Consider the following 25,622-nt stretch of genomic DNA (forward strand, 5'->3'; position numbering starts at 1 on the left):
CAGAATGGCTTCTAAAGATTGGAAGGCTGCAGGCACATCGCTCGCACGGTGGCGCAGGGGCAGAGTTGCTGCCTTGCAGCGTTTTCTGCCGTTCCTTCCTACACCATCTGCAGTTCCTTCCTACACGAGCAAACGCAAAGCTGCCCACAGGCAGGCGAGGGTGAGAGGCAATGGTTTACCATGGTCCCATGAGGTGTGATTTGGGACTCAGACAAGAGATGGCTTGGTGGAAAAATCCAGAGGAAAATCTCTAGAGAAGAAACACGCTGCAAGGGTTGAAAATGGTTGGAAATGGGGCAGCAGCTTGAAAGGGTAGAGGTGAAATTTGTTACGACATTGTGCCATGTGTTCATATTGCTCCCTCAAACAGCTGAAGGCCACTTTGTTAGAGGAAGCATAGAAACTTGTAACAATCTACTATTGGTTTTTTTTTGCTGTGGGATGTAAACAAAAGATATATTCAATCTGAGAAGGGTCTCGACCCGAAACATCACCTCTTCCCTTTCTCCAGAGATGCTGCCTGACCCGCTGAGATACTCTAGCTTTCTGTGTCCGTCTTTGGTTTAAACCAGCATCTGCCGCTGTTCCTTCCTAAACAAAGATTTATTGCTTGGTTTCTGCACTTCCAGGCCATTACTGAGCTCACTCCACCAGTGGTATCCTGGGATACAAACACAGGGATGAGTAAAGTTGTAAATTTACCCGGTGTGGGACGAAGAAAGGAATATATTATTATTATTATTAAAATGAATGAGTATTCCTTTTAGCTGTTCCTGTGCTCACAGAGATATATCAAGAATGTCGATTCATTATAATTCACCATTCCAGTCAATTTAAGTAAACAGATGCAATCAGTGACATTTATTTTGTTTAGTTTAGAGATACAGCACGGAAACAGGCCCTTCTGCCCACCGAGTCCGCACTGACCCGCACATTAACACTGTCAATAGACAATAGACAATAGGTGCAGGAGGAGGCCATTTGGCCCCTCGAGCCAGCACCGCCATTCAATGTGATCATGGCTGATCATTCTCAATCAGCAGCCCATTCCTGCCTTCTCCCCCATACCCCCTGACTCCGCAATCTTTAAGAGTTCTATCTAGCTCTCTCTTGAAAGCACCCAGAGAACTGGCCTCCACTGCCTTCTGAGGCAGAGAATTCCACAGATTTACAACTCTCTGACTGAAGAAGCTTTTCCTCATCTCCGTTCTAAATGGCCTACCCCTTATTCTTAAACTGTGGCCCCTGGTTCTGGACTCCCCCAACAATGGGAACATGTTTCCTGCCTCTAATGTGTCCAATCCCTTAATAATCTTATATGTTTCAATAAGATCCCCTCTCATCCTTCTAAATTCCAGCGTACACAAGCCTAGTCGCTCCAGACTTTCCTGTCAGGACTGCCCGACACACACTCGGGACAATTTACATTTATACCAAGGCAAATTAACCTACAAACCTGTACGTCTTTTTTGGAGTGGGGGAGAAAACTGAAGATCTCAGAGAAAACACATGGGGTCACGGGGTGAACGTACAAACTCCGTACAGACAGCACCCAGAGCTTCTGTCAATTTATGCCAATTGTGGGACGTTGCGATAGTTTTAACTGACCATGGACTGTGCACTCTCTGTACATTCGCATATTAAACAGTGTAATGAATCGGTAGTGTATGTGTGATAAACCTGGGTCCAGCTCTCAACGGAATATCAGTCTGACCAACCACTATCCTGAAGCAGTCTCTGTGAAATGTGCAACAAGGAATGACAGGCATATTCGTCGGTATACTAAATCGTCACCAACCTTAAGGAAGTAGAGACACTGATGAGCTTTCTTTGTGATTGAATCGATGTATTGACTCCTGGACTGATCTTCCGATGTACGCAGCATGTGTAGGAAGGAACCGCAGATGCTGGCTTGAACCGAAAATAGATACAAAAAGCTGTGTGAGTAACTCAAGCGGGCCAGACAGCATCTCTGGAGAAAAGGAATAGGTGACGTTTCGGGTCGAGACCCTTCTTCAGACCGGGGGTCAGGGGAAAGGGAAACGAGAGATATAGACGGTGACGCAGAGAGATATAGAACAAATGAATGAAAGATAGGAATATTGTCGAGCAGCTTTATATTTTGGGGAAATACTCGTCTAGGTGGCAATAGCCAGCCGCAGATGTCACAGTGACCCATTGGAAGGTCCCATCTCCGCTACACAGAGCAGCCCAATGTTCTTCTGGAACATTGATTTGCCAGCAAAGCGTGCTTCAGTTCCTCAGTGGGTTGAGACAGACAACCCCTGCATGAACTCATATCAGCAGCAGAGACCCATGCAGCCCATTCATTCAGAGAGCAGTGTTCTGCTCATTCTGCACAGCAAGCCAGACTCTTGCATACCAATGTGTGCAATACATTGCGATGGATGGCCATTACTCTTAGCGGCGATGCTGAAAAGAGAAGATACATTAGACTGTGTGAGAAGGAACTGCAGATGCTGGTTTACACAGAAGATAGACACAAAACGCTGGAGTAACTCAGCGGGACAGGCAGCATCTCTGGAGAGAAGGAATAGGTGGCTTTTGAGTCGAGACCCTTCAACAGACTGAGAATCCCCTCTGACTGCAATCCCTCTCAGTCTGATAAAGGGTCTCAACCCGAAACTTCACCCAATCCTTTTCTCCAGAGACGCTGCCTGACCCGCTGAGTTACTTCGAGATATATTAGACTGAAACCTGGAAAAGGTATGCTGTCCCCTGTAGGAAATACTGGACAGGCCGCATCCAGCATTTAACAAGGTACCATTCATCAGGAAGTGAAGAGATGTTATAAAACTTCAGAATGATGGGAGCAGAGATTAATTTCTTGATATGTGACTGATAACACACGAATGCACAGGGACAAAGCAGCAAGTGAGGAAAAATAGTGGTTGATCCAGGGCCTAGGTGGCGCAGTGGTAGAGTTGCTGCCTTACAGTGCCAGAGACCTCAATCCGATCCTAACTACGGGCGCTGTCTGTGCAGAGTTGGTACGTTCTCAGTGCGACCATGTGGGTTTTCTCCGGGTGCTCCGGTTTCCTCCCACATTCCAACGACGTGCAGGTTTGTAAGTCAATTGTCTTTGTAAATTGTCCCTGTGTTGGACAATTGTGGAGGACGGATGTAGTGTACGGGCTATCGCTGATTGGGCGGACTCGGTGGGCCGAAGGGCCTGTCTCCTTGCTCTATCTCAATAAACAATAGGTGCAGGAGTAGGCCATTCGGCCCTTCGAGCCAGCACCACCATTCAATGTGATCATGGCTGATCATTCTCAATCAGTACCCCATTCCTGCCTTCTCCCCATACCCCCTGACTCTGCTATCCTTAAGAGCTCTATCTAGCTCTCTCTTGAATGCATTCAGAGAATTGGCCTCCACTGCCTTCTGAGGCAGAGATTTCCACAGATTTACAACTCTCTGACTGAAAAAGTCTTTCCTCATCTCTGTTCGAAATGGCCTACCCCTTATTCTTAAACTGTGGCCCCTTGTTCTGGACTCCCCCAACATTGGGAACATGTTTCCTGCCTCTAACGTGTCCAACCCCTTAATAATCTTATACGTTTCGATAAGATCCCCTCTCATCCTTCTAAATTCCAGTGGTCACGACATCCCCATTTGAGCCATCGCTGTGCTTCTCTTCCTCCTGCTTCTCCTTCCCTTCTGCTGGTGCCTCCTGTTTGTTCTTTCCCGGTCTCCATTTATGAGAGCTTGCAGGATGCAACATCGACACTTCTGTACTAATTGGCCGATTGGGGGCAATGGAAACCCTGACAGATGGAGACATCTCAATATAATTTCTAGGAGCCCATTGGCAGTCTCCACCAATATCTCATTGCTATTTGGTTCTCACTGCATCAAACAGCGCGGCAGTGTGAATGTGCACAGGCAGCAAACGCCATGGATGTAGAGGGCTATTCCCCACATGCATTATCCAGATCAGCACAATCTGCTGCAAATGTCCAGCAGTGCAGACTACCAAAGGATGAAGAAACATAGAAACATAGAAAAAAGGTGCAGGAGGAGGCCATTTGGCCCTTCGAACCAGCAGCACCATTCATTGTGATCATGGCTGATCATCCACAATCAGTAACCCGTGCCTGCCTTCTCCCCATATCCTCTGCTTCCGCTAGCCCCTCGAGCTCTATCTAACTCTCTCTTAAATTCGTCCAGTGAATTTGCCTCCACTGCCCTCTGTGGCAGAGAATTCCACAAATTAACAACTCTCTGGGTGAAAACGTTTTTTTATAATTTTATACGTCTCTATAAGATCCCCTCTCATCCTTCTAAATTCCAGTGAATACAAGCCCAGTCTTTCCAATCTTTCCTCATATGGCAGTCCTGCCATCCCGGGGATGAACCTTGTGACATTGGGGAAAGGGCTCCTGTCATTCTATCAGCCTGGTAGTCCTGTTCTGCAGATTTCTGTCATGGCACGTTTATGAATGACAACAGTCATGAAACATACTTCCCACATGAAGTTACGGGTTAGAATTATTCAAGTAAAGGGTAGTGCAGCGGCAGAGAGTTGCTGCCTTACAACGCTTACAGCACCAGAGACCCGGGTTCGATCCCGACTACGGGCGCTGTCTGTACGGAGTTTGTTCGTTCTCCCCACGACCTACGTGGGTTTTCTCCGAGATCTTCAGTTTTCTCCCACACTCCAAAGGCGTACAGGTTTGTAGATTAATTAGCTTGGTATAAATGTAAAAAAATGTCTTTCGTGTGTGTAGGATAGTGTTAATGTGAGGGGATTATAGGTCGGTGCGGACTTGGTGGGCCGAAGGGCCTGTTTCCGTGCTATATCTCATAGCTAAACTAAAGTTAAAAAATGTTATAATTTGGACCTTTTACTGCTTTGGCACAGTTGCGTGAATGGATGACCTGCCCAGAAAAAGCTGATCAATACCACCCAGGCACGTTAGCATCAGGCATCGGTAGCACTGTGAACAAATTGCTGGACCAGTAGCAGATTATTATTTACTGGGGACATAAGAATTTAAATGGAAAATTTAAATAAATCCAAAATAAATAGCATCAGTAACCGTGATCATGAAATAAAATGGAAAATAATGCCCTCCAAAGGTAACAAATTTACCGTCTTTCCCTGTAGCTTATGAGATTTCACATCCATCAATGTGGTTGACCCTCCATCGCCACTGTAGATGTCACAGCTTCTGAATAGTTTTGGGGCAACGTAGGGAAGGTGTGCTTCAATGGTGGCCGATTAGGAAAAGGGGAGATGCAACGAGACCTGGGTATCGTGGTACACCAGTCATTGAAAGTAGGCATGCAGGTGCAGCAGGCAGTGAAGAAAGCGAATGGTATGTTGGCATTCATAGCGAGGGGATTTGAGTATAGGAGCAGGGAGGTTCTGCTGCAGTTGTACAGGGCATTGGTGAGACCACACCTGGAGTATTGCGTACAGTTTTGGTCTCCTAATCTGAGGAAATACATTCTTGCCATAGAGGGAGTACAGAGAAGGTTCACCAGATTGATTCCTGGGATGGCAGGACTTTCATATGAAGAAAGACTGGATAGACTCGGCTTGTACTCGCTGGAATTTAGAAGATTGAGGGGGGATCTTATAGAAACTTACAAAATTCTTAAGGGGTTGGACAGGCTAGATGCAGGAAGTTGGGGAAGTCCAGAACAAGGGGTCACAGTTTAAGGATAAGGGGGAAGTCTTTTAGGACCGAGATGAGAATGTTTTTTTTCACACAGAGTGGTGAATCTGTGGAATTCTCTGCCACAGAAGGTAGTTGAGGCCATTTCATTGGCTATATTTAAGAGGGAGTTAGATGTGGCCCTTGTGGCTAAAGGGATCAGGGGGTATGGAGAGAAGGCAGGTACGGGATACTGAGCTGGATGATCAGCCATGATCATATTGAATGGCGGTGCAGGCTCGAAGGGCCGAATGGCCTACTCCTGCACCTATTTTCTATGTTTCTATGTTTCTATGTTTTTGTGCCTTTTTTCCTGACCTCTTTCTTTTCCATTAATATTTTATTCATCCAAGGGATATGGCTTTGGTAGGCTGAGCCAGCATTTAATTGCCCCTGCTCTGTTGCCCTTGAGAAGGTAATGGTGAGCAGTCTCCTTCAACCACTGCAGTCCCTGAAGCCGGGTTATACTCTGCCGATTCACATCTCCAGCAGATGGTTCAGCTGCAAGCAGCAAACATTCACCCATCTTTCAACATACACACACCACTTGCGTTATTAATCCCTCCTGACATATGATGAAAGAATAGATCGACTGGGCTTATATTCACTGGAATTTAGAATGATGAGGGGGGATCATATAGAAACATATAAAATTCTTAAAGGATTGGACAGGCTAGATGCAGGAAACATGTTCCCGGTGTTGGGGCAGTCCAAAACCAGGGGTCAAAGTTTAAGAATAAGGGGAAGGCTATTTCGGACTGAGATGAGGAAAAACTTTTTCACCCAGAGAGTTGTGAATCTGTGGAATTCTCTGCCACAGATGGCAGTGGAGGCCAATTCACTGGATGGTTTCAAGAGAGCGTTAGATTATAGCTCTTAAGGCTATGAGAATCATAGGATATGGGGAGAAAGCAAGAACGGGGTACTGATTTTGGATGATCAGCCATGATCATCATGAATGGCGGTGCTGGCTCGAAGGGCCCAATATCCTACTCCTGTACCTATTTTCTATGTTTCTAATTCGCCACCGTAACACCGACAGTTCTGATGAAAGGTGATCAAACCTGAACATTCAGTGACATTTATTTAGTTTGGTTTAGAGATACAGCACGGAAACAGGCCCTTCTGCCCACCGAGTCCGCACTGACCGCACATTAACACTGTCAATAGACAATAGACAATAGGCAATAGGTGCAGGAGGAGACCATTTGGCCCCTCGAGCCAGCACCGCCATTCAATGTGATCATGGCTGATCATTCTCAATCAGTACCCCGTTCCTGCATTCTCCCCATACCCCCTGACTCCGCTATCCTTAAGAGCTCTATCTAGCTCTCTCTTGAATGCATTCAGAGAATTGGCCTCCACTGCCCTCTGTGGCAGAGAATTCCACAAATTCACAACTCTCTCTGGGTGAAAACGTTTTTTCTCACCTCAGTTTTAAATGGCCTCCCCTTTATTCTAAGACTGTGGCCCCTGGTTTTGGACTCGCCCAACATTGGGAACATTTTTCCTGCATCTAGTTTGTCCAGTCCTTTTATAATTTCATATGTTTCTATAAGATCCCCTCTCATCCTTCTAAACTCCAGGCTTCTATGAAAGGCTCATCATATGCTAACTTAGTAGTGTAGGAAAATAACTGCAGATGCTGGTACAAATCAAAGGCATTTATTCACAAAATGCTGGAGTAACTCAACAGGTCAGGCAGCATCTCAGACTGAAGAAGGGTCTCGACCTGAAACGTCCCCCATTCCTTCTCTCCTGAGATGCTGCCTGACCTGCTGAGTTACTCCAGCATTTTGTGAATAAACATCATATTGTAGCGACCATAGAGAATGGTCCAGGTCGTCGAACCCTCAGATTGGCCAGCGAGGTCACGTGGGAACGCGACCATGGGGATTGGTCCAGGGAGCGACATCGCTGATTGGCCAGCGTGGTCATGTGCGCTTTTGGCGCCCGAAATGTTCAGTTCGGCGAAGTCTTCGAAGAAGACAGTAAGTTTTTGATGGTTGTCCTTTACCTTGTTGTTTAACTCTGTATTCGAATATTGCGGCTGCAATAAACTTCTTCTACAACCAACAAGTTTTCGGACTCGCCATATTGGTGACCCCGACGTGATCTGGACGATCACCGACTATGCAGGGACACGACGCCTCGTTGTTGATTGCCGCGCCTGGCACACCGGAGTTAAGCGCGGTAAGCGTTCACCTTCCGTTGTTTTGGACACATTCACCGCAATCTTGGTTTGTCCACACCGAAGCTCAATTTCATATAAAGAAGATATCGGACGACTCGACGATGTATTACTACCTCGTCAGCGCTCTATCACCGGAGACGACCACACGCATGATGCGGTTCATCGTTAATCCGCCTGCGGAAAACAAGTACGAGGCCATGAAGAAAGTGTTACTGCGAACCTTCGGGTTTAATAGGCATGATTGCGCTGCAAGACTTCTGCACCTACCGGACCTCGGAGATCGACGGCCTTCCGTTCTCATGGCCGAAATGATGATGCTAGCCGGTGAGCATACGGATTGCCTCATGTTCGAACAGGCATTCCGAGAGAAGCTTCCTGAGGATGTCCGACTGCTGCTCACGGATTGTTCTTTTAAGGACCCCGAAGCATATGCAGCGAAAGCGGATGCGCTCATAGCGGCTAAAAACAAGGCAAGCGGTTCGATCAACAAGGTCTCGACATCAGTGACCACGCCACAGCGACATCAAGATGGCGCCGCATCTCCTGCCATTTCTCCGAAAGCCCGCCAAAAAGATCCGCACAAGCGCGGCTGGTGCTATTATCACCTACGATGGGGTAGCGAATCCCGCAACTACCGCTCACCTTGTACCTTCGCGGGAAATGCCTCGGCCGATCGTACATAGGGGCAGTTACGATTGGCCAGAACCGACGCCTCTACGTCCATGATCGATTCACGGACACAGAATTTTTGGTGGACACGGGAGCCATCGTCAGTATAGTGCCGCCGACCGACCTCGAAACCAGAACGGGTAAGACAGGTCCCACCCTCATCGCGGTTAATGGCAGCCCCATTCGCACTTTCGGTATACGGAAGATGTCCCTTGTGTTAGGCCTCCGCACGTACGAATGGCCATTCATCATAGCCGACGTCAGACAAGCGATCCTGGGCGCAGATTTTCTCTGGGCTTTTTCACTGGTCCCTGATGTCCGCGGTAACGACCTCCGACCCTCCGCCTGAGAGGAGCCCGTCGCTCCGACAATCGCCTCCCCGCCCAGCCCTACTGTCCAGGCCGTCGTCGCGGCCCCTGACTCGTATGCTGAGATCCTGGCGGAGTTTCCAGAGCTGCTCATCCAACGTTTTGACACGCCTTCGGCCAAGCACGGCGTGGTCCATCACATCCGCACTGAAGGCCCTCCCGTTTTCGCTCGGGCCAGGAATTTAGGAAGATGGAGGAAATGGGAATTGTCCGTCAGTCCGACAGCCCGTGGGCCTCGCCGTTGCATATGGTCTCCAAGGCATCTGGGGGGTGGAGACCATGTGGCGATTATTGGCATCTCAATGCTGTCACCACGGCTGATCGCTATCCCATACCGCACCTACAGGACTTTTCGTCTGGGCTGGAAGGAGCGGTGGTGTTCTCCAAAATCGATTTGGTGCGAGGATACCACCAGATTCCGGTGCGACCGGAGGACATACAGAAAACTGCAACGATTACTCCGTTCGGGTTGTTTGAATGGTTGCGTATGCCTTTCGGTTTAAAGAACGCGGCACAGGCTTTCCAACGACTGATGGACCGTGTGGGCCGGGGTTTACCCTTTTTGTTTATTTATTTAGATGACATCCTGGTTGCCAGCCCCTCAGTGCAGGAACACCAGGTCCACTTGCGGACTGTGTTCCAGCGGCTCCAAGACCACGGGCTCATAATCCAACCCTCCAAATGTCAATTCGGCCTCCCTTCTCTTGATTTTTTAGGGCACAGAATTACCCCTGCCGGCGCCTCCCCTTTGCCCGAGAAGGTGGAGGCTATCCGGGCATTTCCCAGGCCCACCACAGTAAAAGGACTACAGGAGTTCGTAGGCATGGTTAACTTCTACCATAGGTTCGTTCCGGCAGCTGCGTGGGTCATGCGCCCGCTTTTCCAGTGCCTTGCAGGAAAACCGGTAGAGTTGATATGGTCACCGGCCGCAGAGTCGGCTTTTACAGCAGCTAAGGCAGCATTAGCAGACGCCACCATGTTGGTCCACCCGAGCCCCTCCGCCCCCACTGCCCTGACGGTTGACGCCTCTGACGTGGCGGTGGGCGTGGTCTTGGAGCAGCAGGTCGGTGGCCGTTGGCAGCCCTTGGCGTTTTTCAGCCGGCAACTAAATTCGGCTGAGCTGAAGTATAGCGCATTTGACCGAGAGCTTCTGGCCCTCTATTTAGCTGTTCGTCATTTCAGGTATTTCCTTGAGGGCCGCCCATTTGTGGCCTTTACGGACCACAAACCATTAACATTTGCATTTTTCAAATTGTCTGACCCATGGTCGGCCCGCCAGCAGCGGCACCTGACTGCTATCTCTGAATTTACCACCGATGTCCGTCATGTCGCGGGTAAGCTTAATGCCATTGCTGACGCCCTGTCTAGACCTGCTTTTTCCCCTATTTCAGCGGTGGACTGCGAGGTGGATCCCCAGGAGCTTGCGGAGGCACAGCTTCTAGCGGATACCGTTTCGGCATACCAGTCCACCACTTCGGGATTGAAGTTGGCTCAGGTAGCCTGCGGGTCGGAAGGCACAAAAGTCTGGTGCGATGTTTCTCTTCCCCGTCCCAGGCCGGTAGTACCGCCCTCCCTTCAACGCCGGGTTTTTGATGCCATTCATGGGCTGGCGCACCCGTCCATCCGCTCCACCTCTGCTTTGGTAGCAGCTCGGTTTGTCTGGCATGGCCTACGGAAACAGGTAGCGGGTTGGGCGCGTTCCTGCGTTCCCTGTCAGACCGCTAAAGTCCAGCGCCATGTCCAGCCCCCCGTACAGGAGTTCGAGGTCCCAGCAGTTCGTTTTTTCCACATCCACGTGGATTTAGTCGGGCCTTTGCCTTCCTCCCGGGGCTACACCCACCTCCTCACGGTGGTGGATCGGTTCACCCGGTGGCCAGAGGCTTTCCCATTGTCTGATATTTCGTCAGCGTCTTGTGCCAGGACTTTGGCCCTCCATTGGGTAGCTCGTTTCGGGGTCCCGGCAGTTATTACCACGGACAGGGGGCCGCAGTTCACTTCGTCCCTCTGGGCCGCGCTCGCAGAACTGTACGGTTCCAAGTTACAACCCACTACTGCATATCACCCCCAGGCAAATGGACTTGTAGAAAGGTTCCACCGTCAACTTAAGGCGTCTCTCAGTGCAAGGCTTGAAGGCCCGGACTGGGTAGACCAGCTCCCCTGGGTTCTTCTGGGCATCCGGACTGCTCCTAAGCTAGATCTCGGTGCATCGTCCGCGGAGCTAGTATATGGCTCGACACTTCGAGTACCCGGAGATTTGTTTCCGGACCCTTCAGACCAGCTGCCTGCAGTCCCATCAGTTTTAGCATCTCTCCGGGCACGGGTGGGTTCCCTGGCTCCAGTTCCGACTTCACGTCATGGGTGTCCCATGGTACATGAACCGCCTTCCCTGAAGGACTGTGAGTTTGTTTTTCTGCGAAAAGATTCCCATCGCGCCCCGTTGCAGAGGGTCTATCAAGGGCCGTTCCGGGTTTTGCGTAAGGGAACGGCTACCTTCACCTTAGACATGTGCGGCAAGAGTGAGCTCGTCTCGGTGTCCCGGCTCAAACCTGCACACTTGGATCCGGATCAACCAGTCCTGGTCGGCCAAACCCCTAGGAGAGGCCGACCTCCGTTAGTTCCGCTCAGTCCAGGACCCCCCGTTCCGGCAGTTCCTCCAGGACCCCCCGTTCCGACAGTTCCTCCAGGACCCCCCGTTCCGGCAGTTCCTCCAAGTCCGGAACCCCCGGCTCCTGTGGTTCAGGCTGCCCCTCTCCGTACTCGTTATGGTCGCGAAATCCAGCTCCCTGCTAGGTTCCGTACCTCGGGTTCTGGGGGGGGTCATGTAGCGACCATAGAGAATGGTCCAGGTCGTCGAACCCTCAGATTGGCCAGCGAGGTCACGTGGGAACGCGACCATGGGGATTGGTCCAGGGAGCGACATCGCTGATTGGCCAGCGTGGTCATGTGCGCTTTTGGCGCCCGAAATGTTCAGTTCGGCGAAGTCTTCGAAGAAGACAGTAAGTTTTTGATGGTTGTCCTTTACCTTGTTGTTTAACTCTGTATTCGAATATTGCGGCTGCAATAAACTTCTTCTACAACCAACAAGTTTTCGGACTCGCCATAATATGCTAACCCACTCTTTCCTGGAATCATTTTTGTAAACCTCCTCTGGGCCCTCTCCAGAGCCAGCACATCCTTCCTCAAACACACCGGGATGAAGGAGGCTACAGAAAGTGGTAGACATGGCCCAGCCCATTATGGATATTGACCTCTCAGTCAACGAAGATGTTTACAGAATGCACTGCCTCAAAGAGGCAGCGAATATTATGAAAGACCCACACCGCCCTGGCCACGCTCTCGTTCCTGCTGCTACCATTGGGAAGAATGTACAGGATCCTGAGAACTAGGACCTCCAGGTTGAAGAACAGCTTTTTCCCAGCAACGACTGGGCTCTTGAGTAATGTTCAAGGTTCAAGGTTCAAGGTTCAAGGTCTTTTCAAGTCAAGTCAAGTTTATTTGTCACATACACATAAATGTGCAGTGAAATGAAAGATTACCAACAGTCCTTCTTGTTATTGTCACGTACCAATTCTTCTTCTCGAGTCCACGTCACAAGATTCGAAATTGTTAAGCCAGAGCTGAGCACACTTCTCAGCGTCCGCAAACAATGGCGTCTTGCGCCTCTTGTGCTTCTTGTGCGTAGTGGTGGAAAGATTGGTGGAAACAGGGCCGCGACGTAAACGCTCTTTCCTTGACCCCATGTAGCAATTAAGGTACAGTGATATTCGATTTACCATACAGCATACTAAAATAAAGCAACAAGACACACAACTACATAAAAGTGAACATAAACATCCACCACAGCGGATTCCCCACTACCTCACTGTGAGGTAATACAGTCCAATAATCTTCCCTCTTGTGCAGTAATTGACACAGCACAACCCCACCACAACCCTCCCTCCGCAAAGATCTACCATGGACTTTCTTGTGATTGCACTGCATACTTCAGTTTTGCACTATCACTGATTATCAATTTATTGTATTGTAGATATACTTATTTGCTCATATTCATGTAAAGTAGCAAATATGAATTTTATTGTTGCATTCCTGATGCAACAGGGCTGCACGGTGGCGCAGCGATCGAGTTGCTGCCTTACAGCGCTTAAAGGCCAGAGACCTGGGTTCCATCCCGACTACGGGTGCTGTCTGTATGGAGTTTGTACGTTCCCCCCGTGACCTGCGTGGGTTTTTTCCGAGATCTTCGGTTTCCTCCCACACTCCAAAGACGTACAGGTTTGCAGGTTAATTGGCTTGGTGTATGTGTTAATTGTTCCTGCTGTATAGTGTTAATGTGCGGGATCACTGGTCGGTGTGGACTCAATGGGCCAAAGGGCCTGTATTTCTAAAAACTAAAAACTAAAACAAAAATGTATTTAACAATGAAATACTCGTTCCTCTTCACTGTTCACTTTTACAATAGACAATAGGTGCAGGAGTAGGCCATTCGTCCCTTCGAGGCAGCACCACCATTCAATGTGATCATGGCTGATCATTGTCAATCAGTATCCCGTCCCTGCCTTCTCCCCATACTTTTGAAATATTTAATGCATAAGGCTGTAGTTTAATCAGTTTAGAGGAAGGCATGGCAAGTTAAGATTACTGGGAAGTTTATTTCTGATCCAGCATGTGCAGTTTATCAATTTTCAAGTTGCTTGGAAAGATGTATGAATTGAAATAATCACTGGGTGCATCCTCAGAAGGACTTGAGGAAGAGAAGCTCGTGATTAGCTGTCAAGATTTCCCTGATCAACCATCAATGCTCCACAGAGGATGGGCAAAATTTCTTGGACCGATACACAATGTTGTTTCCCACCAGCGATGTGCTGGCCAAAAGACAGAACGCCCAGGAGAAATTCTGACATTAAGTACAATAATTATGGTCCATCTGTTGGATACAGTGATGAGAAATACTAGAGGTCTATTTTGGAAGGAGCTACTCATTCAAATAATAGCCAATTTGTCAGTTTGCTACAAGGATACAGAGACAAAATGTGAATGTCATCATTCCTATTACAACTTCTCTAGAATGTACAAACTTACTTTGGTTACTTTGATTAGTTGGAGACCATTCATTTCACAGGGTTCAAATTGTGCTTGGATCGGATGGGCTGGATTTGTTTTTCCTTGTGCCAAGGAGGTTGAGGGGTTTACGAGAGGAATTTCGTTAGTCAGAGGGTGGTGAATCTGTGGAATTTATTACCGCAAAAGGCTGTGGAGGCCAAGTCAATGGGTATTTTTAAGGCAGAGATAGAGAGATTCTTGATTAGTACCAGTGTCAGGGCTTATGGGGAGAAGGCAGGAGAATGGTGTTAGGAGGGAGAGATAGATCAGCCATGATTGAATGGTGGAGTAGACTTGATGGGCCGAATGGCCTAATTCTGCACCTATCACTTTAGTTTGGTTTAGTTTAGAGATACAGCGTGGAAACAGGCTGATCTGTTTCCCACCGAGTCCGCACCGACCAGCGATCCCCGCACATTAACACTATCCTACACACACTAGGGACACTTTACGCATACACCAAGCCAGTTCACCTACGTACCTGGACGTCTTTGGAGTGTGGGAGGAAACGGAAGATCTCAGAAAAAACCTTCACGGTCACGGGGAGAGGGTACAAACTCCGTACAGACAGCACCCGTAGTCGGGATGGAACCCGGGTCTCGCTGTAAGGCAACAACTCTTTCCCTGCACCACTGTGGCTGCCCTCTTATGAACTTATATAGCCTGATAGAGGTACATAACATGATGAGAGACTGCACCTCCACAGACTCCTCTGTCAAGCTCCTCAAGTTTGCGGATGACACTACCCTGATTGGATGATCCAGGATGGGGAGGAATCTGCCTACAGACGGGAAGTGACACAGCTGGCGTCCTGGTGCCATCGCAACAACCTGGAGCTCAATGCTCTCAAGACAGTGGAACTGATTGTAGACTTTCGAAGAGATTCCCCTCCCCCCACTCACCATCAACAACACCACAGTCACATCTGTGGAGTCATTCAAGTTCCTTGGAACCATCATCTCCAGGGACCTTAAATGGGGGGCCACCATCGACTCCACAGTCAAAAAGGCCCAACAGAGGATATACTTCCTACGGCAACTGAGGAAACACAATCTGCCACAGGCAATGATGGTCCAATTCTATACTGCTATCATTGAGTCTGTCCTCACCTTCTCCATCACGGTCTGGTTTGGCTCAGCCACCAAGCACGACATCCGGAGGCTGCAACGGATCGTTCGCACAGCTGAGAAGGTTGTTGGCTGCAACCTTCCCCCCATTGACGAACTGTACACTGCAAGGGCCAGGAAGCGAGCGGGCAAGATCATCTCTGACCCCTCTCACCCTGGCCACAAACTCTTTGAAGCACTTCCCTCTGGAAGGCGACTCCGGACTGTCAAAGCAGCCACAGCCAGACATAAAAACAACTTTTTTCCACGAGCAACAGCAATTATGGTTGCCATTGTTCAAGCAATAATTACTTCTACTATGGGCTGTTTGCAGGAAATAAGCTGAACTTTCCATGGTGTGGCTTGGTTTGTTATGAATTTGGAAGAAACATGACCCTGACATTCATTAGCTGAGGTTAAAAGGCACGATTTAAGCAGGAACAGCACTAAATTGGCAGATGAAATAGATGAGACATATTTGAATGTGCTCTAATTTTGCCCACCGATCACAAGGTTAATTCATTTGATTTCATTCTTCACAGAGAATGTGTAAATTATAATGTTTTATTCTTAATTGTTTACCGTATGTCGTGTTGTTAATTGCGAACAAAGCACCAAGGCACATTCCTTGTATGTGTACATACTTGGCTAATAAAATTTATTCAATTCAATTCAATGATACATACTATCATCCTTTTCACCTGGTAGGGCGGTCTAAAATGAGAAGGCATAGGTTTAAGATGAGAGGAAATAGTTTTAGAGGAGACAAGACCAAGTGGACCCATTGGGCCCAAACCTCTCCTGCAGCACCCTCTCCACCCCCCTCCCCCCCCTGCCCCCCTCCCCCTTCACCCCCACCCACCCTCCTTCCTCACCTCCCTCCTACCCCCCTCCCTCCCTCCCTCCCTCCCTCCTCCCCTATCCCTCCTTCCCCCCCCCCCCCTCAAAGGGATGACGGTGAGTAAGGTGGGCCTAAAATTGTCGCGCTATCGTGTACCGTTCTGGCTGTAGTTCAGGAATAAATGGGTCCTTTTCGGAATGGCAGGCAGTGACTAGTGGGGTACCGCAAGGCTCAGTGCTGGGACCCCAGTTATTTACAGTGTATATTAATGATTTGGACGAGGGAATTGAATGCAACATCTCTAAGTTTGCGGATGACACGAAGCTGGGTGGCAGTGTTAGCTGCGAGGAGGATGCTAGGAGGCTGCAGAGTGACTTGGATAGATTGGGCGAGTGGGCAAATGCATGGCAGATGCAATATAATGTGGATAAATGTGAGGTTATCCACTTTGGCGGCAAGAACAGGAAAGCAGAGTATTACCTGAATGGTGACCGATTGGGAGAAGGGGAGATGCAACGTGACCTGGGTGTCATGGTGCACCAGTCATTGAAAGCAAGCGTGCAGGTGCAGCAGGCAGTGAAGAAAGCGAATGGTATGTTGGCATTCATAGCAAGAGGATTTGAGTTTAGGAGCAGGGAGGTTCTGCTGCAGTTGTACAGGGCCTTGGTGAGACCGCACCTGGAGTATTGTGTGCAGTTTTGGTCTCCTAACCTGAGGAAAGACGTTCTTGCCTTAGAGGGAGCACAGAGAAGGTTCACCAGATTAATCCCTGGGATGGCGGGACTTGCATATGAGGAAAGACTGGATAGACTGGGCTTGTACTCGCTGGAATTTAGAAGACTGAGGGGGGATCTTATAGAAACATATAAAATTCTTAAGGGGTTGGAGAGGCTAGATGCGGGAAGATTGTTCCCGATGTTGGGGGAGTCCAGAACCAGGGGTCACAGCTTAAGGATAAGGGGGAAGTCTTTTAGGACCGAGATGAGAAAACATTTCTTCACACAGAGAGTGGTGAGTCTGTGGAATTCTCTGCCACAGAAGGTAGTTGAGGCCAGTTCATTGGCTATATTTAAGAGGGAGTTAGATGTGGCCCTTGTGGCTAAAGGGATCAGGGGGTATGGAGAGAAGGCAGATACAGGCTACTGAGCTGGATGATCAGCCATGATCATATTGAATGGCGGTGCAGGCTCGAAGGGCCGAATGGCCTACTCCTCCACCTATTTTCTATGTTTCTATGTTTCTATAAACTAACAAACAAAAGTTTTAGTATATAGATGAAAGGGGAGCGTTTTTTACACAGAAAGTGGTTGACATCTGGACTGCACTCCAGAGGGGCTGGTGGAATCAGTTACAGTTTATACGTTTAAGAGGCATCTAGGCAGTCATTTTAATTGGCAAGGCATGGAAGGCTGCAGACCTATTGTGGGCATATACTGTAGAATGAATGTAGATAGGTCCAATGGTCAGCATTGTTATAGTGGGCTGAGGAGCCTGTTTCTATACTGCATGGCTCGATGACTCTTTAGAGAACAAATGAAGAATGTAATTGCAAATCGAAGGTATCGCAAAATGCTGGAGTAACTCAGCGGGTCAGGCAGCATCACTGGAGAGAAGGAATGGGTGACGTTTCGGTCTCGACCCGAAACGTCACCCATTCCTTCTCTCCAGTGATGCTGCCTGACCCGCTGAGTTACTCCAGCATTTTGTGATACCTTCGATTTAGAAACATAGAAACATAGAAACATAGAAAATAGGTGCAGGAGGAGGCCATTCGGCCCTTCGAGCCAGCACCACTATTCATTATGATCATGGTTGATCGTCCCCAATCAATACCCCGTGCCTGCCTTCTCCCCATATCCCTTGATTCCACTAGCCCCTAGAGCTCTATCTAACTCTCTCTTAAATCCATTCAGTGAATTGGCCTCCACTGCCCTCTGTGGCAGAGAATTCCACAAATTCACAACTCTCTGGGTGAAAACGTTTTTTCTCACCTCAGTTTTAAATGGCCTCCCCTTTATTCTAAGACTGTGGCCCCTGGTTCTGGACTCGCCCAACATTGGGAACATTTTTCCTGCATCTAGTTTGTCCAGTCCTTTTATAATTTCATATGTTTCTATAAGATCCCCTCTCATCCTTCTAAACTCCAGTGAATACAAGCCTAGACTTTTCAATCTTTCCTCGTATGTCAGTCCCGCCATCCCAGGGATCAATCTCGTGAACCTACGCTGCACTGCCTCAATTACAAGGATGTTCTTCCTCAAATTAGGAGACCAAAACTGTACACAATACTCCAGATGTGATCTTACCAGGGCCCTATACAACTGCAGAAGAACCTCTTTACTCCTATACTGAAATCCTCTTGTTATGAAGTCCATCATTCCATTAGCTTTCTTCACTGCCTGCTGTACCTGCACACCAACTTTTAGTGACTGGTGTACAAGGACACCCAGGTCTCGCTGCACCTCCCCCTTACCTAACCTAACTGCATTGAGATAATAATCTGCCTCCTTGTTTCTGCCGCCAAAGTGGATAACCTCACATTTATCTATATTATACTGCATCTGCCACGCATCTGCCCACTCACTCAACCTGTCCAGGTCACCCTGCAACCTCCTAACATCCTCTTCATAGTTTACACTGCCACCCGGCTTTGTGTCATCTGCAAACTTGCTAGTGTTTCTTCTAATTCCCTCTTCCAAATCATTAATATATATGGTAAAGAGTTGTGGCCCCAACACTGAGCCTTGCGGCACTCCACTCGCCACTGCCTGCCATTCTGAAAAGGACCCGTTTACTCCTACTCTTTGATTCCTGTCTGCCAACCAATTTTCTATCCATGTCAACACCCTACCCCCAAACCATGTGCTCTAATTTTGGTCACCAATCTCCCGTGCGGGACCTTATCAAAGATTTGTACCAGCATCTGCAGTTATTTTCCTAATACAATTGCAACTAAGTTTTAAGGGAGTTCCTTCCCTGAGTTTTTCATCACCGACTGAACTTAGCAGAGTGGCAGAGTATTATCGTTCAAGATGTGATTAATTTTTTTTATCTGTAAGACCAATTTTTCAAACAATGTTATTTTCTAGTCAACAATACAATTTTTCCTCAGACACCTAGCAGATGTTGTTTGCTTTGTGTGCTGAATGGATACAATATCCTCTATAAGACAAAAGGAAAAAGTAACACCAAGCACTGAACAGAAGACAAAGTAATCAAATCAAGAAAGACATTCAATACCTGTCCCTGATGGAGTTTCACAATATGACTATCCAGAGCAGAAAAGAGAGTTCCAATAATACACTTACATTACATATTAGCATCGAGTAGCAAGAAGGGGCTTACATCTGGTGTCTTGAGCAAAGAATTCAAAGTCCATGCAGAGTGTACTCATGTGGATTGGGGCAATGTACCGCACACCGAAATTCAAATGTATCTGGTAGCGCAAGTGAGAACAAGTCTATAGTTTAGTTTAGAGATACAGCGCGGAAACAAGCCCTTCGGCCCACCAAGTCCGCACCGACCAGCGATCCCCGCACATTGACACCATCCTACACGTACTAGGGACAATCTACACTTACAGTGTACCAATTATACAAACCCAAGCCAAGTTACCTACAAAAACCTGTACGTCTTTGGAGTGTGGGAGGAAACCGAAGATCTCGGAGAAAGAGTGGGAAGCCAGAGGATTGGGAATCTTTTAAAGAGCAGCAGAAGATAACTAAAAAGGCAATACGGGGAGAAAAGATGAGGTACGAGGGTAAACTAGCCAATAATATAAAGGAGGATAGCAAAAGCTTTTTTAGGTATGTGAAGAGGAAAAAAATGGTCAAGGCAAATGTGGGTCCCTTGAAGTCAGAAGCAGGGGAATTTATTATGGGGAACAAGGAAATGGCAGACGAGTTGAACCGGTACTTTGGATCTGTCTACACTAAGGAAGATACAAACAATCTCCCAGATGTTCAAGTGGACAGAGATCCTAGGGTGACGGAGGAACTGAAGGAGATTCACATTAGGCAGGAAATGGTGTTGGGTAGACTGATGGGACTGAAGGCTGATAAATCCCCAGGGCCTGATGGTCTGCATCCCAGGGTACTTAACGAAGTGGCTCTAGAAATTGTGGATGCATTGGTGATCATTTTACAATGTTCTATAGATTCTGGATCAGTTCCTGTGGATTGGAGGGTAGCTAATGTTATCCTACTTTTTAAGAAAGGAGGGAGAGAGAAAACGGGAAATTATAGACCAGTTAGTCTGACATCAGTGGTGGGGAAGATGCTGGAGTCAATTATAAAAGACGAAATTGCGGAGCATTTGGATAGTAGTAACAGGATCAGCATGGATTTACAAAGGGGAAATCATGCTTGACTAATCTTTTGGAATTTTTTGAGGATGTAACTAGGAAAATTGACAATTGATTAAGAAGGCAGTGGAGGCCAATTCTCTGGATGCTTTCAAGAGAGATAGATAGAGCTCTTAAGGATAGCGGAGTCAGGGGGTATGGGGAGAAGGCAGGAACGGGGTACTGATTGAGAATGATCAGCCATGATCACATTGAATGGTGGTGCTGGCTCGAAGGGCCGAATGGCCTACTCCTGCACCTATTGTCTATTGTCTATTGTCAAAAACCCACATGGTCACGGGGAAAACATCCAAACTCCATGCAGACAGCACCCGGATCCAAGCCGGGTCGCCGGCGTTGCAAGCACTGTAAGGCAGCAACTCTACCGCAGCACCACCATGCCGCTGTTTATTAGACGATGCTACTGATGCAGCTGCAGGTACAAATAACATACGGAAAATGTGTTTACCGACAGGTGGGCAAAAGGCAAGGGGATCAAAAATGATTCAAAGGTATCTGCAAGTGCAAGTGAGGACAAGTCTTTATTAGACTCAGTGCTCCTGATACAACTGCAAGTACAAATAAAATAAGGAAACAGGGCAGTTATGGGGGGGGCGGAGAAGCTCCAAGCATGGCTGAAATGTTGAGGATTTCTCGCCCCCCCGAGCATACTTCTAGCTAATGTTCAATCATTCAAGAACAGGCTTCAATAACTGAAAGCAAGGCTGATGTTTCAAAGGGAGATCAGTGACTGATCTGTTCTTGGTTTGTGTAGGAAGGAACTGCAGATGCTGGTGTAAGCCAAAGATAGACACAAAATGCTGGAGTAACTCAGCGGGACAGGCAGCATCTCTGGAGGGAATGCCATTCCTTCTCTCTGGAGATGCTGCCTCTCCCGTTGAGTTAGTCCAGCATTTTTGTGTCTCTCTTCAGTTCACGGTTTCATTGAAACATGGCTCTCACCGGCTGTCTACTGCTGCACAGAGGCTGTGAACACACGAGAATGCAGCTGCCCCACCAGCAGGTACACCTTTCACTCCATCCGTCACCCTCATTGCCGTCAGGCAGATCGTCAGTCGGTGCTGCTTCTGCCCGACGACAAACACTGAAGCACAAGGTGCCAATGAAGAACAGTGGTCTGAGAAGACCAACTGAGAAGGTCTACTCGAGGGCAGCCTTGGATGAAAACGAAAGTCTGCATCATCTCACCATCTCACACATAGGTTTAAGGTGAAGGGGGAGAAGGAAAAAAAAGATTTAATAGGAATCTGAGGGGTAACGTTTTCACAATTAATGGACAAGTACGGGGCAAATGTTTTACGCAGATAAGGGACCTGGCCGGGTGAGCTCACCGCCCCGCGCCTCACGCCCTGCGCCACACGCCCCTCGCCCCACGTGACCTCACCCAGCCAATGTGCGGGGGTTGCTGGTCGGTGCAGACTCAGGTGGGCCGATAGGCCATTTTCCGCACTGTATCTCTAAAACTAAAATTAGAAACACAATGAATATTTCAGTGAAAGACCCTACCTCAGAATCATTTACTGTGCTTTCCTGCCTGATGTGCTGTGTATTTCCAACACTTTTCCGTTTATATTTCAGATTTCCACCATCTGCACTTTATTAATTTTTGACTCCAATTATTCTGCTAAAGCACGATGATATTTTAAGTAAATTTGTTCATAGTTACAACTTTCAAAAGACATTTGGGCAGATGGGTGAATAGGTCCGAAGAAGGGTCTCGACCCGAAACGTCACCCATTTCTTCTCTCCTGAGATGCTGCCTGACCTGCTGAGTTACTCCAGCACTTTGTGAATTAATACCTTCGATTTGTACCAGCATCTGCAGTTATTTTCTTATACTGGGTGAATAGGTAGGCTTGAGATGAATATGGGCCAAATACAGGCAAATGGGAATAGCCCCAAATGCCTGCTTGGTCAGCGCGGACAAGTGGGGCTAAAGGGCCCATCTGTATGCTGGGTAATTCTATAATTCGGTGACTTGTGTTATTCATTCGTAGATTTGATTCGTGCTTCTTCGCATTCCAGTGACAGCTCTTTAAGATTTTCCCATCAGAATGGACTGGGCAATGGATAACGTTGAATAATTCAGAATGACATCGGGTGAGCCCCCTTTAAGGGCCATGACTTTGAGTGATAAGCCAAGGCGATCGGTTGCAATCCCATGAATCCTTTGTCATGGATTTGTTCAAGTGGACCAGCATGTGTCAAAACCATAACTGGCAGATTTTAGTAATTCTGACAAAGGACAGGAATCCAATTACATGGTACACTTCTCCCCTCTGCTCTGTGTTTAAATCACAAGAAAGACGTATCTCTCGATGCGAGAACAGCTTAAAGTCACTAACCTACCTGTTGGGGACTGGAACACATTAAATCATTTACCAGTCCGCAGTTATACTCAGTCTCAGGTTTGTATTTGTAAACATGGCCTGATAACAGGATTAAGCAACTTCTTTGCCCTTGCCTGAAATATTAACTCTTCCAGTTTTTCCAGTTCGATCTTAGAGTCATAGAGTCATAGAGTCCTACAGCACAGAAAGAGGCCCTTCGGCCCATCGTGTCCGTGCCGCCCGTTACCAAACACAGTCTAATTTTAATCCCATTTTCCCGCATTTGGACCGTAGCCCTGTATGTTGTAGCATTTCAAGTGCCCATCCAAATGCCTCTTAAACATTGTGAGTGTTCCCGCCTCCACCACCACCCCCAGGCAGTGAGTTCCAGACTCCAACCACCCTCTGGGTGAAAAAGTTATTTCTCACATCCCCCCAAAACCTCCCTCCCCTTACCCTGTATCTATGTCCCCTCGTTGTTGAACTTTCCACCAGTGGAAGAAGTTCCCCGCCATCTACCTTATCTATGCCCCTCATGATCTTGTACACCTCGATCATGTCCCCTCTCAGCCTTCTCTGCTCCAGGGAAAACAACCCCAGTCTGCTCAGTCTCTCCTCATAGCCGAGGCCCTTCATCCCTTATCAAAACTTATAAGATTATTAAGGGGTTGGACACGTTAGAGGCAGGAAACATGTTCCCAATGTTGGGAGAGTCCAGAACAAGAGGCCACAGTTTAAGAATAAGGGGTAGGCCATTCAGAACTGAGATGAGGAAAAAACTTTTCAGTCAGAGAGTTGTGAATCTGTGGAATTCTCTGCCTCAGAAGGCAGTGGAGGCCAATTCTCTGAATGCATTCAAGAGAGAGCTAGATAGAGCTCTTAAGGATAGTGGAGTCAGGGGGTATGGGGAGAAGGCAGGAACGGGGTACTGATTGAGAATGATCAGCCATGATCACATTGAATGGCGGTGCTGGCTCGAAGGGCCGAATGGCCTCCTCCTTGTCTATTGTCTATTGGCTGTCTCGGTTATGTGTAAATGTATTAATAAAGCAACCAGTTTCCAAGGTGGCAGGAGTGGGAAACTAGAAACAAACCTAATCTGCCAACAGAAAGTACAGGGGGAACACGTCGTTCATCCAGCTAGGTGCAGTAATGTTTCAGCTCGATGCGAGACTTCTCTCATCTCTTGTCATTAACCCCATCGACAAATCTTTCAACACCTGTTTCAGCCGAGTCAAAGGGTCAAAGAGTCACACAACATGGAAACAGACCCTTCAGCCCAACTCATGTGTGCTGAGAGACACAAAAAGCTGGAGTAACTCAGCGGGTCAGGCAGCATCTCTGGAGAAAAGGAATAGGTGACGTTTCGGGTCGAGACCCTTCTTCAGGCTGAGAGTCAGGGGAAAGGGAAACGAGGGATATAGACGGTGATGTAGAGAGATACAGAACTAATGAATGAAAGATATGCAAAAAAATAATGATGATAAAGGAAACAGGCCATTGTTAGCTGTGGGCTAGGTGAAAACAAGTGACAGACAGTGAGACTCAACAAGATGACTTTGAAACTAGTACAACGTCTTGGTTGGGGGAGGGATGGAGAGAGAGGGGATGCTCTCTCTTGAGAATTACTTGAAATTAGAGAAATCAAAATCATACCGCTGGGTTGTAAGCTGCCCAAGCGAAATATGAGGTGCTATTCCTCCAATTTGCGTTTGGCCTCACTCTGACAATGGAGAAGGCACAGCACAGGTCATTTTCTCCAGAGATGCTGTCTGGCCCGCTGTGTTACTCCAGCTTTTTGTGTCTATCGTGCTGAACATTTGACCAATATCTCTCAAAACATTTTCTATCCATATACCTGATCAGATTTCTTTTAAATGTGTTATTACATCTACTCAATCACATTTCCCATAAACATACCATGCCTTGTATGAAAAAGTTGCCTCTCAGTTTCCTATTAAATATTTCCCTTCTAACCTTAAACCTATGTCCTCTAGTTCTTGATTCCCCAACCTTGGGGAAAAAAATCTGTGTGCATTTACCCTAACCATACCCCTCAGGATGTTATACACCTCTATAAAATCACTCCATATTCTCCAATGTTCCAAGAAATAAACTCCTACTCTGTTCAGCCTGTCCTCATACCTCAGTCCTTTGAGTTTGATATCCTTGTAAATATTATCTCCGCTCTTTCCAGCTTAGTTACATCCTTCCTGCAGAATGGCGACCAAAACAGAACACAATATTCCAAGTGTGGCCTCACCAATGTATTGTACAACTGCAACATAACATCCCAACTTCTGTACTCAATTCCCTCATGAATGAATGTCAGCTTGCCAAAAGCCTTCTTCACCATCCTGCTTACCTGCGATGCCACCTTCCAGAAACTATGTACTTGTACTCTGAGGTCCCTCTGTTTAATACATCTACAGGAGCAAGAAGATTAATCACATCTTGAAAGTAGTTGTAGTAAACTACTGGCTAAAACTACTGGGGAACTACTGAGAAAGTAGTAAACTACTGGGGGAAGGACTGGATTTTGAAATTGTTATCCCAGGAAGATGTTGTGGGAAATGGAATGATTGCGTTGAAGATGGATTTCAGAAGAGGAGAAAGCAGTAGCAAGTATGTCCAATGGGGTTAGACGAGGGAAGAAAGCAGAGGTCCATGCAGGGCTTAAAGGCCGTAATCATGTTCCAGACCCCTAGGTACCACCAGCAACACCACGTGAGATTAATTGGTTCTGATACGAACAGGTAAGAATATGGTGTAGTAAGGAACTGCAGATGCAGGTTTAAGCCGAAGATAGACACAAAATGCTGGAGCAACTCAGCAGGACAGGCAGCATCTCTGGAGGGAAGGAATGGGTGACGTTTCAAGTCGAGACCCTTCTTCAGAACGTCTGAAACATCACCCATTCCTTCTCTCCAGAGATGCTGCCTGTCCCGCTGAGTTACTCCAGCATTT

Source organism: Rhinoraja longicauda, chromosome 22 (assembly GCF_053455715.1).
Source record: "Rhinoraja longicauda isolate Sanriku21f chromosome 22, sRhiLon1.1, whole genome shotgun sequence".
Lineage (NCBI taxonomy): Eukaryota > Metazoa > Chordata > Chondrichthyes > Rajiformes > Arhynchobatidae > Rhinoraja > Rhinoraja longicauda.